The sequence below is a fragment of the Sphaeramia orbicularis genome, chromosome 8 (assembly GCF_902148855.1).
Source record: "Sphaeramia orbicularis chromosome 8, fSphaOr1.1, whole genome shotgun sequence".
Lineage (NCBI taxonomy): Eukaryota > Metazoa > Chordata > Actinopteri > Kurtiformes > Apogonidae > Sphaeramia > Sphaeramia orbicularis.
Genome location: NC_043964.1, coordinates 33,730,922 through 33,754,727, shown reverse-complemented (window position 1 = coordinate 33,754,727; position 23,806 = coordinate 33,730,922). Strand labels below are relative to the sequence as shown.

The following is a 23,806-nucleotide window of genomic DNA, read 5'->3' as shown; positions in this document are numbered from 1 at the left end:
CTACAAAATATTAAGTAAATATTATAAATCTGTAGTATTTAATGTTTATTGAAGTAATTAAGTACTTTTCATTTGTGTTTAACAATTCCAGTTACTCAGTTGTATTAAGCTGATTTACTTACGATAATTATGTAATTATTATTTTCTCTATGCATGTAATAGTTAATCACAAATCACAAAACTACAATACAGTTCAATTAAAATTTTATTTAATTGCAAAAATAGGCCAAAGAGCCCTTACAACATTTAAACAGTACATTAGCACAGTAACTTTTAGGTATCAAAATAACAGGGGAAAATGTTAATCCTTTTCTTTGGCATACATCACTAATACACATGAACGTGTTAGCCAGGGCAAAGTTGAACTCAGCATCGAGGTGCCAATTCTTGATTGAAAAAAAAAAGTTCTCTACTTTGAAATTTACAATTGCAAATTCAGCATATCGCAATGTCTTCTACATAGTCACTGTAATTTTTATAGTCAATTTCAATTTTGAAGTGAATGAAACATTGCACACTGAAATTAAGGTGCAATAAAAACAGTCACAGAATAAATATTAAATTAACCAAACTATAGCACTAAAAACACTAAACTAGAAAGCCAGTCACACCACATATTGCACTGGTCCATTAGCCAGTGTAAACATGAATCAAGGTTCCAACAGCCTGTGAAGACTGAAGACCTCTTTCTTTCTTTCTGCCTTTCCCTCCATCCTCCCTTTCCTCTTTCTTACCTCCCATCCTTCCACTGTTCATCCTTTCTTCCCACCTTCCTGTTACAGTGTCATTTAAAAAACAGTGAAACTATAACATTTCAACAAGCAATCTGGATTTGTGCACTTGAGTAAAAGTTTTAACAGTGCTAGATAAAGAAAAAAAGAGTTAACCATTTTCTTTGGTATAAATCTGTAATACACATGAACTAGTTAGCCACGGCAAAGTTGAAGTCGGCAACAAGGTGCGAATTCTTCATGAGCAGAACATAAACCCCCACTTTACACTGAACTACTTTACAAATAGCTATTGTAAAAATAGCAAACTTTTGTGTCAAGTCTTGGCTATATACATATACACACACACACACACATATATATATATATACATATACATATATATATATATATATATATATATATATATATATATATATATATATATATATATATATATATATATCATCCAACTATCCTTAGAGGACAAGTCCAAACTGCAGAAGACTGTGACAAGTGTGTCTGGACAGAGGAAGGTTCATATATCAAGACACGCTGTTGTACTGCTGTATGTGAATGGAAGGTCCAAAAAAAAAAGCTGAGTGTGTTTGCTTGCTGTTAGTCATCAGCTAAGACTGCGCAGAGCTTGCTGTAAATGACAGTATTTAAGACAGCAACTTTAACTTCAATGCGTGTACCTTTGGGGACAACTTAAGCCCATCCAGCTCCAGGAAAAGTTTTTGAAATACTTCGAAAGTGTAGCGCAGTGCTGGGGGGTAGGCAAGGTTGAGGGCATAAATTAGTCCCATAAGCAGTGTGCAAGCTTTCGCAGTATTGCCGCAACCTGGCAACATCTCCTTGCCTTCAAGAAGGATGGACACATCCACAGGATCCTCTCCATTAGCCTCACGGACAACCAGGATTTTGAGGATGTGCTGAGTGGCATCACTGCGGTTATCCACCTGCATACAATATACAAAAAAACATAAGACAACTAGAAAACCACATGAAGCGTGCTAACATCCACCAAGGCAGCTCAGTCCCTTTTTCCATAACACCTGTAAAAGATGCAATTTTGAACCACCAGATCCACAAGAGTGCCAGGATCCGGACCAAACTTGGCACATACATGGGGGTTGTGATCCTATATCAACACAACAAGTTTTGGGAACTTCACTTAATATTTTGATTTTATATAAATTATTGAATGTCTCAAATGGGATTTCTCTTTATAAACTTCAATATTTTTTTTTGGATCAGATCAGATCCAGAAAACACAGGCACGGAGTGACAAGGAGAAAATGATAGACAGGAGGAAGAGAGAAGAGACATTTCTAGTGGACATTCAAGGAGAAGACAGACACACAGACGTGGGACAAGACAAAGGACAGCTAGTGTTCATCTGTTAGAGTGAGTTCAGATTCAGACTGAGGACACAGAACAGATTCAGCTGTAGAATGTCAGCAGGGACAGAGGTAAGACACTGTTTGATGTGGCTTTTGTATGAAATCATTCATTCATTCATTCATTTTCTGAACCCGCTTTATCCTCACTAGGGTCACGGGGGTCGCTTGGAGCCTATCCCAGCTACATAGGGGCGAAGGCGGGGTACATCCTGGACAAGTCGCCAGTTCATCGCAGGGCTGAACATATAGAGACAAACAATCACTCTCACATTCACACCTATGGGCAATTTAGATTAACTAATTAACCTATTAGTGCATGTCTTTGGATGGTGGGAGGAAGCCGGAGTACCCGGAGAGAACCCACGCAGACACGGGGAGAACATGCAAACTCCACACAGAAAGGTCCCACCCCCCGTCAATTGGTGTTGGAATCGAACCCAGGACCTTCTTGCTGTGAGGTACGAGTGCTAACCACTGCACCACCGTGTCGCCCATTAGTATGAAATCAATAAATACATATATTCATACATAGATAAATAACTAGATGTCCATATAATTATTTACAGATCAAACACAGCAGGTGGTCCAACAGGAGGACCTGGTGCAGCAAAGGAAAGGCCAGAAATCTACAGTATTTAGTGAATTTGTTTTTTTTTTTTCTTGAAAATGAGGAATATTGAAGTGTTTATATCAAAAAGCTAAACTAATATGAGAAAAACTCATAATTGGTGTATGTAAACGTGTAAAGTTTAGAAGGAACCTGGTGCTTTAGAAGATGTTTGGTCTAAAGTTTGGTGTGGATTCCTCTAATATTTTGTGGAATGATGGGACATCTTAGAGCTGTTTGTTACTATTATTGCTGTTATTTTATTTTGTGATTTTGAAGACAGTGTTACTGTTGGTAAATGAGAAAGAGTCAAAAATGTAAATAGGAAATCAGTTTTATCTTGAAAATCAATATCTTTGAAAAAAATGCAATTTTCTCAGCTTTTTGCTCAAAATTCATTTTTTTCCTGAAAATGACCAATATTCAAATGTTTGTATCTCAGGAACGAATAAAGATAGAATAAAATCGTTTTTTTGTGTTTAAAAGTTGAAGTTCTGTTCTTTCTTTTGATGTATTCAGTGTTCACATACTCCTAACACAACATTTTCAGTCAGCCTCCAAAGATTAGTGAAAATGACCAAAACGGCTGGCGCTGGCTACCAACTCACTGGAAAATGCTCTGGCAGGGAAAGAGTTAAACAGGTTATTGAAAAAATTGTGCATTACCAGGCAATCTTCAAAAAGTTCCTCTTCTTTCTCACCAAGGTACAGTATGAGGCTGCGGATAACAGTTTCACGTCTCATCTCAATGCTTAGGTTCTGTGAACATATTAACACTGTGTCAATACTGAACCATTATTCATGCAAAACAAACTATCAATTCTAAGGTAGGTACAGCCCTACACACCTGACTTAGTTTGTCCAGGAGTGGCCTCAGTTTGGTCCCCATGACACCTCCCTTGGCCTTCATCAGGGTAGTGAGTTTCGTTGTGTAGTGATCAAGTTTGTACATAAAGGTCTGCTCCAAGGAAATTGTGGTAATTCTCCTGAATTCTTCTTTGATCTGAAATGACAAAAAAACATAACATCAGGAACTGGGCTAAATAATCCGATGCAGGATGAAGGGAGGGTGAATTCTTTGAGGAGTATTTTAAAGCCTGTAGATATTATTGTGGATAAAAAACACTGGGAGAATTGTATTTTATGTTTATTTTACTTCACAAGTTCATGTTCATGTGCTTAATTAGGAACACTATTTCATAATTGAAAGTACAAAACAATTATTACTGCACAGTGGAGCAGGTAAAATTGTGGGGGTTTGCATATTTGCCTACCTCAGCTTCACAAAACAAAGCAGGCCATCGATCTCTGAAGGCCAATTGGTGGCGGTAATGCACCTCCAAGCTGGTTTGCCAGCCTCTATGACACAATACAGCTGCAGAAAAAGAAGGAACAACCACAACAACAATGGCCGGTTTTAGAACAACATACGTGCTGCTAACTGTGCTCAGCTCGTCTGTCCAGACAAATAAGTCCTGCGTCTTTGTACGACCACTCGCCATTGTTGTTTGTAAATAGCGTTGTCCGCCTCTTCTTCTTCTTCTCATTTAAAGGCTGTCTAAACCGGAAATCGTTTGTGCGCAGGCGCGTGTTTTACCGCCACTGTTTCACTACAGCTCTACATCGCCAGCTACTGGTCTGGCATGGCCACTACAGCGTATTCAGCCGTTCTCGCGGACTCATGTTAACGCAGATCGTTATCATAGCGGCTTCGTCTTAACGTGGAATGATTTTATAACGCAAAGGAGAAATCTTTGCGGAGTGTTGCCGTGTAAACGTACCCTGTAACGTAGACTTACCCACTATAGTTACCATGAGCTGCTTTCACACCCGCACTGAAAATCTCAACTCCGCACAAGGTCTTCACACAGCTGAGTAAAACGATGCTTCATTTCCCCCAGCACCACCATCCCAGGTGCCACCCCTCAATGGTGTATTTCTAGACTAGTTTGGAAAAATGACTTGTTGCCAAGTGTTCAACAGAGAATGGATTTACTTTCCTTTTTTAATACATATAGCTCACAAACAGACAAGCCGTTATGTTTAAAATATGTTGTGGTGCATTCAAATAACCTAGCCCACTGAAATAAAGCTAAACCAGCTTTATTAAATTATTACATTTATTTAACATTCACACTTTATAATGACAAGATGTCTTTTTTCTGCAGAACGTTCTGCTTTTGACAAACATTCCTTATCGTTTTTTATGATTTTAGTTTTATGTGGGGCGAAATGACGAACATTAGCAGAGTTACTGCTTCACAACATGAAGTGAAGTTACCGGTTAGCTTCACTAAAGGATGTGAAACAACTAACGTTAGCAGAGCCGTACTGCATTGGAAGCAGGTTACATACAGTGAAATATTATTTAGCTCCGCATAATATTAGCTGTAATGATTATCCAAGCAAAATTTACAAGTTAGCTTTGCTAAGTAAAGAGAAACAGCTAACGTTAGCGTAGCTCTCTTGCACAGGTAGCACATGTGGATAATTTGGTCACCTTAGCTAACGCGGTTAAAACTAACATTAACACAAGATATAAACAGTCGCGAAAGTTATATTGTATCATGCACACGAGAGTCAAACTATCTGACGGACCCATACGTTATCACAAAGTTTAAACAAAAGGACAGTAACTTACGTTTCATGCTCACAGAGTCCACCCGAGCAGCACACTCACGACACACGGAACACTTCTTCATCCTCTGTTTAATTTGGCGGAACCCAAACCGTAGGGGATCGCGGTCTTTTCTGTCCAAATGCGCATGTGTCGATTCAAACAATCTACATTTTCTGAGTAAAAGTTACTTAGTATTTTCAGGTTTATGTGGAGTGAGAAAAAAACTGTAAATACTATTAGTAATTCAATAATAAAACTTACCCTTCCACCACAGTTCATTAAATACATGAATAAAATGTCAAGTTTTACATAAGAAATTCATGTTATCTCTGAATCATGATATTACAGTGTAGAAATTAAAAAAATAATTTAATATATTCTACTACACCGAAAAATCATTTTTTTCAGTGTAGGAGAATTAACCAACATGAAATTGTTTTTGATGTTTGGGGGGAAAACTGGAGAACCTGTAGGAAACCTGTATGCTACATAAAAATAAATCTTGTGATGTCACATAAGCATATCAAAATGCTGCCGCAGTCAATACATGCCATAGTAAAAGCTAAATAAGGCCAACTCTATACATTGGGACTGTTTTGTGGGTCATTCTGTGTAGTTGTAATCGGTTTAAGCAATGTCACTTTGCAGCTTAATCAGGATAGCAAACTACAACTACAAACTACATCCATGTTATTAGCATCTCTTCCAACAACTTACTGGACAGGCATGCTCATTGTGACTCATGAATGTGACAACTATGAGTCACATTCAGTCAAATTTTCCTCAAAAATGTAATAATTTTAAGCTCCTGGTACAATCGTTTGACATTTCCCACCTGGCAACACTGAAGAGAAGAGACACAAAAAGGACAGACCATGTAAAAAAAAAAAAAAAAGCTGACAGAGCCACACATAAGGTCTGGTTGAATTTAAGCATAGATTAGGGGTAGAAAAAGGTCAACCAACATATGGTTACATCTAAACAATATGATGATTTGGGAGTAAGTCCTAGATACAACGGCTGTAACAACAGGTTGTAATGAGCAAGTTCTTTGAGGGACTTATGAGGAAAAGGCTCACATTTTAGTTGAGTAAGTGCCATGAGATTAGCTATACCATATGTTTCTTGTCAATATTCCATGTTTTTTGTGTTAAAATTGTGAATTGCAGTTCTATTTATATATGTGAGCAATCGAGCGGCACTTGGCTTACAAAGCAGTGAGAGTGTGGTGGTGATCATTACCGCTGCACTCACTGGTGTAGAATGCCATTGTTCTCACATCTAAAGCTATTGTTCTTCCAGCAAGCTTCTGTTTCTGTATGATCACAGGCCATATGTTGATATGCCTACATGCACAGGTGGTCAGGAAAAATATGGCCGCCCACAGACTAGACAGACAGACAGACAGATAGATAGATAGATAGATAGATAGATAGATAGATAGATAGATAGATAGATAGATAGATAGATAGATAGATAGATAGATAGAAAAAACTGTATTTGCGATTTTTTTTAACCCTGCGATATATATTGTGATGTGAAAAAATACTCAGGAGGATATAATAGTTGTGTGATGCTGACATAAACGGTCAAACAACTTGTTTCAGTATCATCCTTCTTGTAGCTGAAATAATTCTAGATAACTTAAGTTGCTTTTCTTTTTGGCACCAAGTCTTCATTTTCAGTGATTTTCTCTTGTTCGTTGCTCATTTTTCAGTGTTGTTACCAGCGAGTCACTCCATCTGCAGGGGCGTGGTCTGCTTCAGCAAACTGATTAAGAACGCTTGTGATTGGTGGATTGTAGGACCTGTGATGTGACTATTGCACACACATAAATTGCGATGACGATGCACACACGATATATTGTGCACCTCTAATAGATAGATAGATAGATAGTAGGGATGCATGATATTGGAAAAAACTGACATTGCAATTTTTTTAACCCTGTGATATATATAGTAATATGAAAAAATACTCTGGAGTATATAATAGCTGTATGATGCCAACGTAAATGGTCAAACAAATTAGTTGTGTTTCCTCTCGTTGTGGCAACACAGAACACGTGTTTTAATATCATCCTTCTTGTAGCTGAAATAATTCCAGATAACTGAAGTTGCTTTTCTTTTTGGCACCAAGTCTTCGTTTTCAGTGATTTTCTCTTGTTCTTTGCTCATTTTTTTATGTTGTTACCAGCGAGTCACTCCATCTGCAGGGGCGTGGTCTGCTTCAGCAAACTGATTAAGAACGCTTGTGATTGGTGGATTGTAGGACCTGTGATGCGACTATTGCACACACATAAATTGCGATGACAATGCACACACGATATATTGTGCAGCTCTAATAGATAGATAGATAGATGGATTAGAAGAATTAGAAAAACGTAGAACAAAATCACAGAGGTAATTATGGGAGCACAGGCTTACCTGTGCAATGCCGTCAGTGGGTGGAGAGACAGAGTCTGACAAAGATAGAGGGAACAGGTAAACTGACAATGACAGCTTTGAAATTTTTCCAAAACAGCCCAGTTATAATGAGGCTTTTTTTGTTCTCGTTTTCACAGTGTCTACTAAAAACAGCTGTTTGCTTTCCCTAACTTTGCTCTTCGTCGTCTCACGCTCTGCCTCTCTCTTCCCTCCCTGTTTTTCTCTTCCCCTTTCTTCTCACTTTCATGGCCTCTTTCTCTTTTTCTTATAGCACATTTTTTTCTTAATCACAGACTCTCTCCCTTCTTCCCACGCTGTATCACTCTGCTATCTTTTCACTTTTTCTCCGTGTTTCTTTATGCCTTTGTGTCTTTTCATTGAACAACCCTTTCACTGATCTTTGCTACCTCCTTCCCCACCCACGGCCCACATCTCACCATTAAATCTCATCTACTTATTAAAATGGGGCAGATAGGGGACTTCAACTAATTTAGCTCCACTTTTAATGTATAATTCATTTCAGTAACCAGAGTGTAGGTCTACACTCATACAGTGTTCCTACATTTCTCCAACTGCAGCAATCTCTAGTCTTCTCAGCTTGTTTTCTGTCTATCTGACAATCAAGGTAAGACTGAAAGACAAAACACCACAAGAGAGATTCACTGCAATACAGTCTTTGGTTCGAGTAGAAAATTTTAGAAAGCTGAAGTAAAGGTCAAATATGGCAGGCTAATAGAAACTTTGCCAAACCAAAAAAACTGATTCATTCTTGAATCCAGATATAACAGTACAGGGAAGGGTGAATATAGCTTGGAATTTAGACCCAGTTTTTCCTTTTTTTTTTTTTCTCCATTTGACACAGATACTGGGTAATTTCTTACAACGACAGCAAAAAATGATAAGATTAAATTAATCATGACTAATAATCCTGCTCTAGATAGTATAGGTGATTTTAATCACACTATATTCAGTAAAATTCCCAGAAATGTGTTTAAGCATCTTCATCTTATAATAATTTCATGAGTAAAATAAACAGAAATTTCCTACAGCTTTTCAAGCAAACTCATACCTTTGTTTGTGTCTTCCATCCACAACTATACTACACCTCCTGCTTGTGTTAAAAAAGCATCACATACCCAAACATTTGTTCACATCATGAACAAGGGTGTAAGAAAATATCGGCTCTGCAATATATTGTGATATTTCACTTCATGATACTGTATCAATATTAAAAAGTACTGTATCAATATTTTAAAGTATTTATTCAAATGCAGACATGACAGAGATTCATTTTTGTTTTTCCTTTTTTGTTTATCATGCTCTTTTATTTCTATATTCACATGGGTACTTTGCTCTGTTTGTGTACAACAAAAGTAGTATTGTGATGTTGCAGGTCATACATGTAGTTTTTTGAAATTGATAATGGTTACCTCAAGCATCCAAAAAGCACTTTTTACTGTCTAAAAGAAGCAGACGTTAGTTTTTTGGGTTTTTTTTTTTTTTTTTTTTGGAATTGCACAAAAATAATGTTCTGATGTTGGATGATTCAGGGACTGGACACTATGCATTCTTTTCACAACTAAAAGAATATGAACATTTAAGCAGGATCTTAAACTGTAATGTCTGTGAAACATTATTTATTTATTTATTTATTTGTGTGTTTTTTGTAGTAGTAAACTTGCCTGTTAAAACTTTATTTATCCAAATGCTGCACTTTAAGTTTTTCATGGAAATAATCTTTTAAAAAAAAGAAACAAATAAAAAAATATCACCTTGTTAACAGTATCGTGATATATCGCGATATATCGTATCGTGATCCTAGTATTGTGGTTTGTATCTTATCGCCAGACTCTTTCTAATACACATTCCTAATCATGAAACAGAATGCATTTATCACCTTAACTCCTCAAATATCTGTATGTAGAAGTGTTTAACTTACGGAAAACACCCAAAGATCAACTTGAAGCTGATATTTTTTTGTTCTACCATCGCCAGGCAGGGATTTTTGTATCATCACATTCACAGTCACAGCATCATCTATGACAAGTTCAAAGAAAACACCACCACTGAGCAATGACAGCACCAAGAACTTAACACAGTATCTGTATTTTTTTTTTTCTTCACAGTTCTTGGATCGGGTTTGGATCACAGGGGTGTGCTGCCAGACAGACATTGTTCTCCATGTCACACAAGGTAACTTTGCTTTTCAACTTGACAACAGGTGTGCCAGCCAGATGTGTCAAGAAATGCAGTGCAGGAATACTTTCAGTTTCAGTGTCATCAACCAAGAATAGGATAAGGAGCTTAACTTCCTAACTAAAGAAACGCAAGTCAAAAAGTAATGAATCCCATTTTTGGATTTGAAAGGGATTGTCATCAAAGTATAATCATATCACTATGTTAAGTTTCTATGTAAAATATTAGTCTTTGAATCAAATATTTGAACACAATACTAATGTTTTAAAGCTGCAATGCTTGATATATTTTGGTGTTGCTGTGCAGAGTCCATGCATGTTGTTGTTTAACCCATAAAGACCCAAACAGCCAAAAGCACTGACTGATCTAAACTGTTTAATACCTGTTGATGCACTAATCCTATCAATACATGTGAATAATTGGTGTGAAATGCAGTTTGTCATCTTTTCATGGTCATCAGATATGACCCATTCGGACATTCAGAGGCTCCGTAGTGAACGTGGAAACACTGTCATCTTCTAAAGCAGGGATCAGCAACACTGGTCCTCAAAAGCTACTATCCTGCATGTTTTAGATGTTTCCCTCTTCTAGCTCACCTCACGGTCATTATCAGATTTCTGCAGAGGTTGATGATAGGCTTATCATTTGAGCTAGGTGTGTTGGAAGAGGGATATATCTAAAACATGCAAGGTAGTAGCTCTTGAGGACCAGGGTTGGTGACCCCTGATCTATAACATTGATTCACCAGTAAAACCAATGGAGTGTGATCAGTGATAGAAGTTGTAGATGGTTGTTTTTATGTTCAGTCATTGATATCCTTGCTGAAAAAGTCACTTTTTCTTCAGTTTTCTCTGTTGTAAAATAATACCCTTTGAATTTACTTTGAGGTTCCACGAACATCTACATGATCAGTAAACTAAATATAGGGGGAAAATACCTGATTTACACAGAAAAATGCAAACTACAGAGGATGATATTACAATAAATGCTAATAAATCGCGTTGGAAAGGTTAAATAGAGAGAAAAATTCATGTGGGAACTGCCACAAAAGTGAAAAGAGGTGATGGCATGCACATCCAGTCTCTAAAAAGTGTGCAGGATCCTAAAGAAACAGTGGATGAAAGAATCAGATAAGGTCCGCACAACCTGTGAGCTTTTCCCAAAAAAAAAAAAAAAATGGTGTCGTGAATAAAAAAAAAAAAAAAAATTGAGGAGCTCACAGGTTGTGTGGACCTTATCTGACTCTTTCATCGACTGCCACAGAAGTAGCACTGGGTCTTTATGGGTAAGGGGAGGGGAAACACAAGTCTGTGGGCTCTGGCTGTAGATGGCAGAACCCCCTGGAGCAGAGTTTGGATATTTTGAAGTGTTCTGGGCAGGTAGGAGGGCAAATACAAGAATGGCAGCTATAATTAAATACCTCTATTTAGAATAGCAACATAGATTGGAAAAAGCCCTCTCTTTTCCATAGTGTGAGGTCATTTATATGTCTTTTTAGCTTTTCCATTTGGTGAGTGAAGACAGAGCTAGAGAAGAAGGGTGTGTATTTTTAAATCCTGGTGTATTCGCATGATTTTGCTCTTGCAGGTTCAACTTGAGCTCAGAAATAAGTATTTGGTGGAGTAACCCTGATTTTCAATCACAGCTTTCAAGTATTTGGCATACTCTCCAACTTCCTCACTGTTTTCCACTACTGGCACAGAATCGCAAGCATCTTGGTTTTATTTTTGGCTTGTGACCATCCATCTTCATCCTTGATCACAATCCAGAGGTTTTCAATGGCATTCAAGACTGGAAATGTTCTTAATTCGGTAATCAGAGCTGTATTTGACAGAGCCTTGGATAGGCTTAGTTAAAGTGCGGAGCAGTCTTGACAGAGCAAATGAAGCACTGCTTGTTGTTCCTTGAGGGGAGACAGGTGCTGAAAGAGCACTGATGCATATAGACTCACAGATGCATCTAATCATGGTCTCGTTCCAGCCCATGCCCGCAAACTTCGAAGGACTGCAATTGTGGTTGACAAATCTACTCATTTTAAGAATGCTAATTGGGTAAAGTGGCAGTTAGTTAAAACTCCCTGTGTGAGATACTACACTTCGCCGTGGGGGGTTGCGCTTCAGGGAAATCAAGGGAGACAGCAGGAGCGAGCGCATTATCTGGATTTAAAGGAATGGTTCTACATTTTGGCTAGTGCTCTTGTCACTTTCTGGTGGAGAGTTGAGATGAGGTGACAAGAGGGAAATAGTCCCAGCTGGACTCACAGTAGTTTGTCAAGCAACCAGGAAAACTCCTCTCAGCCAAGAAGTAGTCTAGCACATAACCCACTTTAACTGTCATTTTTACACTTGGGTTTTTGCACAGATTAAACAAATGTGGCATAACTAGTTTCTGCTTCTAAGTTAACTGGCTTCTGGCTGTAGATTTATGTATGAAAGAGAGATACAGTAGCAGAGCACTGTTACTGTTCTTAACTAAAGTGTCTCTTATAGTTCTCAAAATCTTTCTACTTTTTTTTAGAATTGAAGTTGCGATTCAGTATTTTTTAACTTGTTAAAAGGATAGTGAAGTTTAGCATGTTACCGTGTTTTGGCTCCCAGCAGAATGTCTCATGTGAATTTAAAAAATCTGAAATTTCTTAACATATTTAGCTTGTGAAAGAATAATGGGCAGAGTGGAATAACCAAGTGATTTCCACTTCTGCAGTTTTAGTTTTTATGTAACTGTTCCAGTGTTTTTCAACCTTGGGGTCAGGAACCCACATGGGGTCACCTGGAATTCAAATGGGGTCACCTGAAATTTCTAGTAATTCATATAAAAAACAAAAGAAAACAACTTGTAAAAAATATATGGTGAGTTGAGGAAGACAATCACAATACCTTAAAGACATAAGAAACTGAAGCTTAAACTGAAGCACTGTGGTACTGTTTATCTTTCAAATGTTCATTGTGGTCAGTTTCAGATGCTGCAGCTCTTTCATAATTCATAGTTTGAGTTATTGTTTGTTCAGTATTAATTGTCAGCCTTGTAAATCCAAGCTGGACTGACTGTACATATCCTGACCAAGGAAAATCCAATTCTCACTTTGTGCAGTAATCTACACCTGGCTTTTCTGCCTCCATCCATAATTATATACATTATATAGACTAAATGTTGTCTAAAGTTAACAATTATTTGCAACATAGTATAGGGTCAAAACTTGGTATTCGAAATCTCTGTGACAGGACATTTTAGAGACAATTTGACACATTAGTGTTGCTAAATGACCCACATTTTTACATTTAAATTCATTTTTGCTTTAGTTGGACCATAAAGGATTATCCAAAACAAGGAGCTACTTTATATTGAAATAAATGTTGGAATTGCAGTCAATTAAAGTTCACTCTCTGACGGGACATTACTGTGTTTTGATCCTACAATAAACATTTGATCAAACATGATCAAAAACAAATTAATTTTGGCAAAAAAAATGTCTCCGTTTTGAATGTCTGGAGTCACCCGAAATTTGTAATGTTAAAATGAGGTCACGAGCCAAAAAAGGTTGGAAACCACTGCACTATTCACTATTCTAATGAACTAGTCCACACGAAAATCAGCCACTTGAACTAGACCAGTGCGCTGTAAACTTTTACCAATATTTACGCGTATTGAAGATATCTGTACACATATCGGTCGTAACACTGAGACATTGTACTCTTCATTTCACATCAGTAAATGCCTTAGAGAGCACAATATAAAACAACTGCAAGTCAGAGCAGCAGAACTTCACCAAGACCATGATTTTCAATTTTTCTACAAGTGGCACTGTTCTGACATCAAGGCCTGATTTGATAGAACTCGAGTGGGCTTGTTAGGCTGTGGGGCAGCGGGGCCGATGACATGAATGCTTTATGGTTTGATATTAAAGATTATTGACAGCTACAACATAAGAGTGCTTTTCAGAGAGAGAACAAGAGACTCTGAGAGAGGAAGAGAAGGTAAACTAGTAATCACAATCTACTGTGCATTATGTTAATTTAAATTATTTCAAACTTAGCTGGAACACAACTACAGTTGCAGAAAAAGTTATTAGACCACCCCTTGTTTTCTTCAATTTCTTGTTCATTTTAATGCCTGATACAACTAAAGGTGCATTTGTTTAAACAAATATAATGATGTCAACATAAATAGCTCGTAAGAGTTTAATTTCAGAGCTGATATCTAGCCATTTTCCATGGTTTTCTTGATAATAACCAAAATTCCTTCAGTTCTTACATCAATATCTATGGCATTGTACTGTCAAAAACAGTGCTTTTAGGAATTCCATGTTTTCTTTTTTGTCTGTTTTAGTCACATGATACACACAGGAGTTAGTACTTGATTGCATAACCATTGTTTATAATGACTTTTGATGGTCTAGTAATTTTTTCTGTGACTGTATGTCTCTCTATATCCCACTCCACCTGAAACTGTGATATAACGCACCAGATCTGCAGGTTATAGGCCAACTTGAACATCTCTGTAGTGCAGTGTTTTTCAACCTCGGGGTCAGGACCCCACTTGGGGTAACCTGGAATTCAAATGGGGTTGCTTGAAATTTCTAGAAATTGATAAAAAAAACAACAACAACAACTTACTAATAAAAAATGTATGGTGAGTTGAGAGAGACAATCAGAATACATAAAAGACATGACAAACTGAAGCTGAAACTGAAGCACTGTGGTACTGTTTATCTTTCAAATGTTCATTGTGGTCAGTTTCAGATGCTGCAGCTCTTTCATAATTCGTAGTTTGAGTTATTGTTTTTTTCAGTATTAATTGTCAGCCTTGTAAATCCAAGCTGGACTGACTGTACATATCCTGACCAAGGAAAATCAAATTCTCACTTTGTGCAGTAATCTACACCTGGCTTTTCTGCCTCCGTCCATAATAATATACATTATATAGAGTAAATGTCATCTAAAATTAACATTTATTTGCAACGTAGTATAGCAAACTATTACATGATCAAAAACTAATTAATTGTAGCAAAAAAAAAAAAAAAAAAGTCTCAGGTTTGAATGTCTGGGGTCACCAGAAATTTGTGGGGTCACGAGCCAAAAAAAGGTTGGGAACCAGTGTTGTAGTGTATGGTGTATAGTATAGGGTTTATTTCTTCACTTTACCCCCTCCCATCTTCAGAGGAATAAACAAACTAGTAAAAGAAAGCTTTGTAACTTCAGTCTTTGTAAGCTGTGTGTGAATCTGGTGATTGGATCTTGTATGGATGCCTTTGACATGAGCTGTCACTATGTACTCCAGTGGTAATGATATATTTAATAAATGCCTGTAATTAGTCTTTCTTAGACCTGATTACAAAGCGCTGAGTATTGATGTTGCACTCCTCCTGTGTCAGCATCTCTTCACAGATCTACTGATCTGGCCTTTTTCATTTATCACATCTGTTGTGGCTTTCAGAACACACTCCTTTCTGTTTCTCTGTCTAAGTCTTTGTCTCCTGTGGCTGTTATTTTACTTTTCTTTGTTTCCTCTGTTCTTGATGCATAATTCTGCCATCTTCTCTACTTGCCCTCTGCTGTTCCCCTATACCTCCGTCCTCCATTTCCTCTCCCTTCATTTTCATCAGTTTCACTCTGTTTTGCCTCTGCACTACGTCTTCCCCCATGGACCCGGGACAGAAAACATACGTACATTAGTCCACACATTTTCTTTTGCTCCCACATTGTACTCTGTAATCTTTTCTTTTTTTTTTCCTGACCTTTCTGAGTGGCTCTGGATTTGTGATGCAAGTGGATGCTCTTGACCTCTAACCACAAAGCTCTTCCTCACTGTCTTTCTTCCTCGCACGCTGTCATTCTCTGTCTGCCTCATGCTCTCCATCTCTCTGTCCGCCTTTGTCCCTGTCTCCAGGATTTAAAACGCAAGGGAGTGATTCATAGCATGATCTTTCACAGCTTGTCCTATATCTGGTGTCGAGCCCTTTGTTCTTTTTATCAACCACATTCGTCAGGCCTTCATGTTCCTGCATCTTGCCTTTTTCTTGTCTTATTTCCCTCCTTGTCTTTCCTTTTCCTGCCATCATTGTACAACAGCATGCACATCTGAAATCAAATTGCATGTGTTGTTACTGTACCTGATGAAATGAATATGCACAGCGAGAGAGAATTTTTAATATAACCGAGAGGCACATTTAACTTTCACTGCTTATCATTCAAGCACAAACATCTTTAGAGTTGTATGCGTTAGTAATATCACACTAGTTACCACACATTGTAATGTAACCACAACAGCAAGTGTGGATTTAAATGAGGTTTAGTCCCTTCTTTAAGTCAATAATAATTATTATAATGGAAGAAAATCTCTTCAGTACATTCTATGCACTTAAGCCTGCAGTGTCAAAGAACACGGTGAATTTTATCAGTGGCAGGGTTCAAAAGGAAGACAGCTTTAGTTAAATCTGACCTACAAACATGAAACAATAGTTGGAGGAGCATGAAAGCCTCTTAGACCTCGAAGTATTAAGATCATTACATTTTAGATTCTTAGACACTGAGCTGATGGTCTTAGCTCTGAGCAGCTTACAAGTACAAACAATAAAGCACCGCTCATCCTTTTCTTTTAGGTGAATCACCCTGTAAAATAGAAATCAAACAAACATCATTCTATCCATCTACGTAGCAGGTCTTTGCACCTGAAAGTCTATTTCATCAGCCTGTTTTTGCCTCTGATGTGACATGATAATACTAGCAATCTGTGGGTCACTGTGACATGTAAGGCGACGGCACTGATTGGCTCGTTCCATGGTATTTTAGCTGTTATGTAATTTCTTCATTACCTCCTTCTTTTCTCCTCTGCCTCTCACTCTACCCTCTGTCTCTCTCTCTTTTTTTTTTTTTTTTTTTTTTTTTTTTTGCCCGCAGCTAGGCAGTGGCCTAGTTTAGCAGTGCAGAAGGTTTGATAGCAGCATCACCCCCAAACAAGACAATACGCATGGAGGTTTGGAAGCTATGCATGCATAAAGTTACACATGCATTGATGTACAACTACAGTATAATGCCTTTGTTTAAGCGTGATACAGGTGCAGATGGTCAGATTTTCATATTCACTGTCGGTGCGTATTGTAGAAGCACATTCACAAACACAAAAACAAGCACGCCCACACATACATATAAGCATTGCATGACTGCCAATTTAATCTCTTTGGAGCATATAACATTTTGCTTTGAGGAAAGCACACCTGCTCCCCGATACAACGGATACTGCTTATTATATTGTTCACACAGTATACTTCTTAAGTATACATTCATGTGAAATATACAGTTATATACACAGAACTCCACCTGTATCCCACTTTTTGTTTAACTTAAAAGATTTCTATTTTCATTTTTTTTTTTTTTTTTTTAATTTAACATTTATTTAACCCTTCGATATCCCGTCCAGCAAGGCCCTTACTAAGCCCCAAGTGTGCCTTTTTCGCACACTTGTGGAATAATATCAAAAAAATGTTCATACAGTTTGTTTTTAATTCTTTTACACTTTTTTCTATTTCATCAACTTGAGCTGTAAATGAAAATACCAAATACTCAATAATTGTCACATTTTTTTTAACCCTTTAAATGCTGTGTTTGTAATGTAAACAAACCATTTTTTTGGATGCAAAAACCAAAAAAAAAAAAAAAAAATTTCAATATACTACACAAAAAGTGGATCACATATTATTTGGTTTTTGCAGCCTGGCATATGTCAGTGATTAACTCCAACATCGGTTAATTTGCATTATTATTTTTGGTGCTAGGTCAAATGTACAAAAATACTAGCATCTGTCACCAAGTGTGCGTAAAATGCACACCTATAAATCAAACTATTAAATATTATATGTTGATTTATTTTTCTGCTCTAATTTGATTTTATTTTTGTAAATCAAGGTCAGCCCTAATCATACATATCAAATGGAAGAAATAGTGCGTTTTAGGCACACTTGGGAGACAGATGCTAGTCTTGTAATTTTCTTTTGTTTACAATGTGCAAATTTTATCTGGTGGCCAGAATTTTAAAGATCATGCAAAAATGAACAACTTTTGAATTCTAAACTTATTTAAATTGTGAAAAATAATATGAAGTTTTTTAAACTGAAGTGCAAAGTGTGCCTAAAAGGTACACCCGGATACCGGAGGGTTAACCAGAAAAAAAAAGATCCCATTGAGATTAAGAACCTCTTTTCTAAGGGAGAGCCAGCATGAAATACAACACACAGTTACAACATACAATAATTTACAGGACAAGTCAAACTATGAAAAACATGTGCAACTCATTAAGTCTCTACCACAGCGTTTTTCAACCTTGGGGTCGGGACCCCATGTGGGGTTGCCTGAAATATCTAGTAACTGATAAAAATAAAAACTTACTAATAAAAAATATATGGTGAGTTGACAGAGACAATCTCAATCCATAAAAGACATGACAAACTCTGAAGCTGAAACTGAAGCACTGTGGTACTGTTTATCTTTCAAACGTTCATTGTGGTCAGTTTCAGATGCTGCAGCTCTTTCATAATTCATAGTTTGAGTTCTTGTTTGTTCAGTATTAATTGTCAGCCTTGTAAATCCAAGCTGGACTGACTGTACATATCCTAACCAAGGAAAATCAAATTCTCACTTTGTGCAGTAATCTACACCTGGCTTTTCTGCCTCCGTCCATAATAATATACATTATATAGACTAAATGTCGTCTGAAATTAACATTTATTTGCAACATAGTATAGCAAACTATTACATGATCAAAAACAAATTAATTTTAGCAAAAAAAAAAAAAAAAAAGTCTTCGTTTTGAATGCCTGGGGTCACCAGAAATGTGTGATGTTAAAATATGGTCACGAGCCAAAAAAGGTTGGGAACCACTGCTCTAGCACTTTGCGTTCGGATTTAAAAGCATTCAAGGAGATCAGTTCAGTCAGTTCCCAGTCGTTTAGCAACATATTCCATGTGCAAGGAGCAGAGTAGACAAATGCCCTTTTACCCAGCTCCATATGGGCAAGTGGCACAAAGTGGAACAAATGTTCATTTGATTGCAGACAATAAGAATCAACACTTCTTGTTGTTATTAAGCTACAGATATAGGAAGGCAATAGTCCAAGTATGGCCTTGTAAATAAAGGTGTACCAGTGTCCCAGCCTCCTAGTGGAAAGGGCAGACCAACCCGCTCGGGAATACAACTCACAATGATGTGTCATGGCTTTAGAATTAGTAATAAACCTAAGAGAAGCATGATAAACTGTGTCAACCATTTGAACACATTTTGATGATGCATTCATATAAAGTAGCTCTAAACTGTCTGTTTAAAGCAGGGGTCTCAAACTCATTTTCTTTCAGGGGCCACATTCAGCCCGATTTGATCTCCAGTGGGCCGGACCAGTAAAATAACAACATAACAATCTATAAATAATGACAACTCCAAATTTTTGTCTTTGTTTTAGTGCAAAAAAACCCCATTAAATTATGAAAATACTTACTTCTATAAACTATTCAAACAAAAAAGATGTGAATAACCTGAAAAAAACTAAAATTTCTTAAGAAAAATAAGTGTAATTTTAACAATATTATGCCTCATCTTATCATTTCTACATGTGTATTATGGATCAGATCTACAAAGACACTAAAAACTTAGTAACAGGCAGAAAATAGTTAAAATTGTGCTTAATTTTCTTTAGACATTTCAGGTTGTTCATATTTGTTCAGGTTATTCACATTTTATTGTTACAGGATAGTTTGTAAATGTACATATTTTCATAATTTAATGTTATTTTTTGCACTAAAACAAAGACAAAAATTTATTCACAGGCATAATGTAAAAATTTTTTTCACATCAAACCGTGAAGAAAGTATGTTGGCATTATTTTTTGGAGGTTATTATGTTATTATTTTACTGTAGATCATATTGGTCTGTATGTGGAACCTGAACTAAAATGAGTTCCACAGCCTTGACTGTGGAATTTTTGCACTTTGCAAATTCATCCCATGGGCCGCATGTTTGAGACCCCTGGTATAAAGCTTACTGATCATACTTTTAATTAATAGTAAGAAAAAAAATAACGAAAGAAATAAAGATTGGAGAGAAAAGGGAAAAGTGAAAACAGAAGCACCAGTAAGCCTGCAGATTTGGTTAAAGTCTTTGTTCCAGTTTTATATATGCCAGTTATAAAGTGTCAGAATGCGTCAGTGTGGAATAATCATGCATCACTGGATTCATGGTATAATCTGTTGCATAGGATGCAGGCCTGCAGGCTGTTATATCAACCATCCATCTGCCGTCCCAGGCCCAGTCATATACCATCTATGTTCATATTAAACACGCTTAGATGTATTGGTGACATATTTTTCATGAAAGAAATCAATATACACGTCGAATAATAGAAGGCATCCTACAAAAAAAAAGATGATTTTTTTTCAGCATTATATGAAGTAAAGTTTGAAGAAACTGTGCTATTCAGCAACAATACCCTGGGCCACCTGAATATTGTGCCCATTGATTAGAGGAAATGAGATTAAACTGCACTCGCGTTTGTTAATGAATCCCAAGCTTTCTCAATGCATCCACTCTAATGCATAACACGGTGAGTGGAGATCAATTACAGGGCCGAATAGTGCTGGATAGTGTTGGAGCATATCCCACGTTACATAATCTTACAGTGAGATATAAATATAAAAAAACAGCCATTTCTTGAGTGCAACACCCAGGGCCATATTTACACAACCACAGGCTGTGAATCTTAATTAAACTATCCAAAGTTAAAATCTTAGTAGCTATAGTAAAGTATATTTAATTAAAGTAGAATAAAATATCCAAAATTAGGCATATCCTCCCTTTTAAATACAAGCTTGAACATATTCATAATAAAAATATCACCTCAAACAACACAAAGGGAAGAAAAAGACTTAAACTTCAACATAATGAACTCCTCTGATTATCCAGTAAGCTGCTCTCTCCTTGACACTCAAGGCTACTAATATTACTAAATCATCAACTGGATGATGATTCTCAGTCATTGTGAGAATGGGACAACTGAGCCAGAAAACTAATTTATCCATGAGCAAACAGTTCAATACCCATCAAGAAATGGAGCAAACAGAAAGATACTTAATCAAATTAGCTTTTTTTAAACCTCGATGCTTACAGTTCAGTGAGGAGTGAAAGAATAGAACTTGGTTTACCGTAAAACTAAAAGTATTAGCGCTCCCTCACACTATGTGGATACTGAGCCTGAATGGAGGAAAAGTGCTATTTCTCGCAATGTCAAACTGAATATTTAATGCAAGAAACAGTCTTGTGTTCTCACTGCCCCCCGAGCTACCTTGAGGTCTGGTAATAGTTGTGTCCCGCTCAGAGACATATAGTACAGTTTTACCTTACACTTTGCATTCAGCAGAATCTCATTCGCCACGGTACTGAAAAATAATGATTCAAAAGGACAGCTAAGTATTTCTAGGAATGTTCCACTGGAGGCTCTTTAGAACATTAGACCATTTCCTTTGCCACCTAAGTTAGTAGAGCAAATAAATGGCACAAATACTTAGAAAAAACAACAAGCTGACTTATTATGTTGCTTTATAATTTACAATTTTAGATTCTAGACCAGTGTTTTTCAAACCTTGGGGTCGGGACCACACATGGGGTCGCCTGGAATTCGAATGAGGTCGCCTGAAATTTCTAGTAATTGATTGAGAAAACCGGCGAAAACACCTATGTAAAGATATGCTTTTAGGTCAAATATTTGAGCATTTTTAAAAATTTATTACAATTTTGATTTTATATACTTAACCCTTTCATGCACAGTGGTCACTACAGTGGACAGCTATTCTGTTGTTTATTCATGTGTTTTGTTGTCAGCCAACATAGTGGAGCTTATGCATCATCCCAAACACTGCAGTTCATACAATTACTGCATCTTTGCTGTTCTTGATAAACCTGATCTGCAGTGACATGTTTTAGTGTAAATCAATTGCTAATTGTTATTAGACTGTAATTAAGAGTTTATTTTTTAAGCAAAAAGATTTGGGTTTTTTTGCATATTATCTCCATGAAATGAGTAATAACTAGTATTAGAGCATGTTAATATATGAGACAAAATAAGATTAGCAGCATTACAAAAGTTTTTATTAAATAGTTTTCACACAGTATATCAGTGAATACATGTTTTTTGCTTCATAAATTAAATGCACAGTGTCCGGCTGAGCGGACATTTTTGCAACTCCATGAAAAATAGGGTCATAAAAAAAATTAATTGCATTGTTTTTTTTCATGCCTAAAGAGGAATAAAAACACTCAAGAAAAAATATTGACTAAGGTTCTCATAATTCATGCATGAAAGGGGTAATATTTGGTAGCAATATTCACTTTAAAGTCTTTTAAAAGGTTCGTTAAGCATCTTTGTGTCATTTATGCGGTAAATTATACACATTTTTCAAATCAGATTTTATATATTTTGTGTGTTTTTTTGGCCTTTTGTGTTGATATAGTAGGTTAAAGTGAAAAAAATAATAGGCAGATGAAATAGATGAAGTTGTGCTGAAAAAGAAGACACTAAACATGGGTATAGTAAACATTTCTTTATTTAGTATATAATGACAAAATCACAAGCTCAGACCCCTAACGGTTCAGATGCTGCAGCGCTTTCATAATTCACATTTTGAGTTATTGTTTGTTCACTTTTAACTGTCAGCCTTGTAAATACAAGCTGGACTGACTGTACATATCCTGACCAAGGAAAATTAAATTAATTTCAGCAAAAAAAATGTCTCTTTTTCGAAAGTCTGGGGTCGCCAGAAATGTGTGATGCTAAAATGGGGTCACAAGCCAAAAAAGGTTAGGAACCACTGTTTTAGACAAAATTAATTCCTTTCTGTTCTGCTACTTTTTTATTGTTTTGACCTCCATGCCTTAAAATTAGTTTGAAATTCGTAAACGCTGTCAAAGTTTCATTTACCGACATTGTAGATGTTGCAGTCTATCAACTAGTAAGTAGAAAACACAGTTTAAAATAGAAATGCTGCTTTGCGTTGGGATCATTATGGTTCACACTCTAGTATGTGTTTATACCTAGCATCCTGCTGAGAAGTGAAGCCAATATGAAAGTGTGAAAACTGCAGAAAATAGAACTGGGACTGGTTCTAAAGTAACTCAATCCCTATAGACCCCCATGCTGAAGAGTTTTTACCTCTATAGTTCATTTCCACCTCTGTGATAACATTAAGGGGAATGAATTTTGCTTTAACTCTCCTGTTTAGATGATCCAAATCCAAAACGTTCTGCATAATTAAGGGAGTGACCGCTGTGATTGACAGGTGAATGCTGTCTGTGTGGGTTTTGATTTACAGCTAGTATTAGCTCAGCCGTCAAGTTTGACATTCACAGCTCCTATTGATAGAATTCAACTTATTTTCATCCCTGACTGGTGGCACTTGTTGTGTTAAAGGAGTTACATGAAATAAAAACCCGCAGAGAATTCTGTTATGAAGTTCATCATGCTTGATTACACTAACTGGTGTAACTTAAGCTGCATTAGCTGATATTAGCCTTTTTTATATTGAATTCTATGGTCTGTCAGCTAGCCTGTTCTTTAGCTCAGGTAGTGTTAATTAGTGAGTTAATACATTTCACAACTTTGGCATTATTGGTATTAAGCACAACTGTATGTGTTGACATTCATAAAGTAGCTGAAATCCTCTAATGGTGTTTAATATTACTGCAGTAGTTGATTTTTTTTTGTCATTTTTAGTATGTAGTGGTTTATTTGTTTACATAAAACAACATGGTGATAGCCATTTCAGAAATAGAGGTGAATGAGTAGACTAATGCCCCTGTGATCATCCTAT

General features: G+C 36.6%; 1 protein-coding gene across 3 annotated transcripts in view; it reads left to right on the top strand.

The window, feature by feature from the left end:
- The window catches only part of elfn2b (extracellular leucine-rich repeat and fibronectin type III domain containing 2b), a 121,650-nt gene that overhangs the window by 66,458 nt on the left and 31,386 nt on the right, over positions 1–23,806 (top strand). For 2 of the 3 annotated variants that reach the window (XM_030141306.1, XM_030141307.1), the window contains one exon: positions 9,893–9,959. The exons of the other annotated variant lie outside the window; for it this stretch is intronic. The gene's annotated coding sequence lies outside the window, so the exon portion shown is untranslated. The remainder of the gene's footprint in view (positions 1–9,892; positions 9,960–23,806) is intronic. 3 annotated transcript variants of the gene reach the window in all.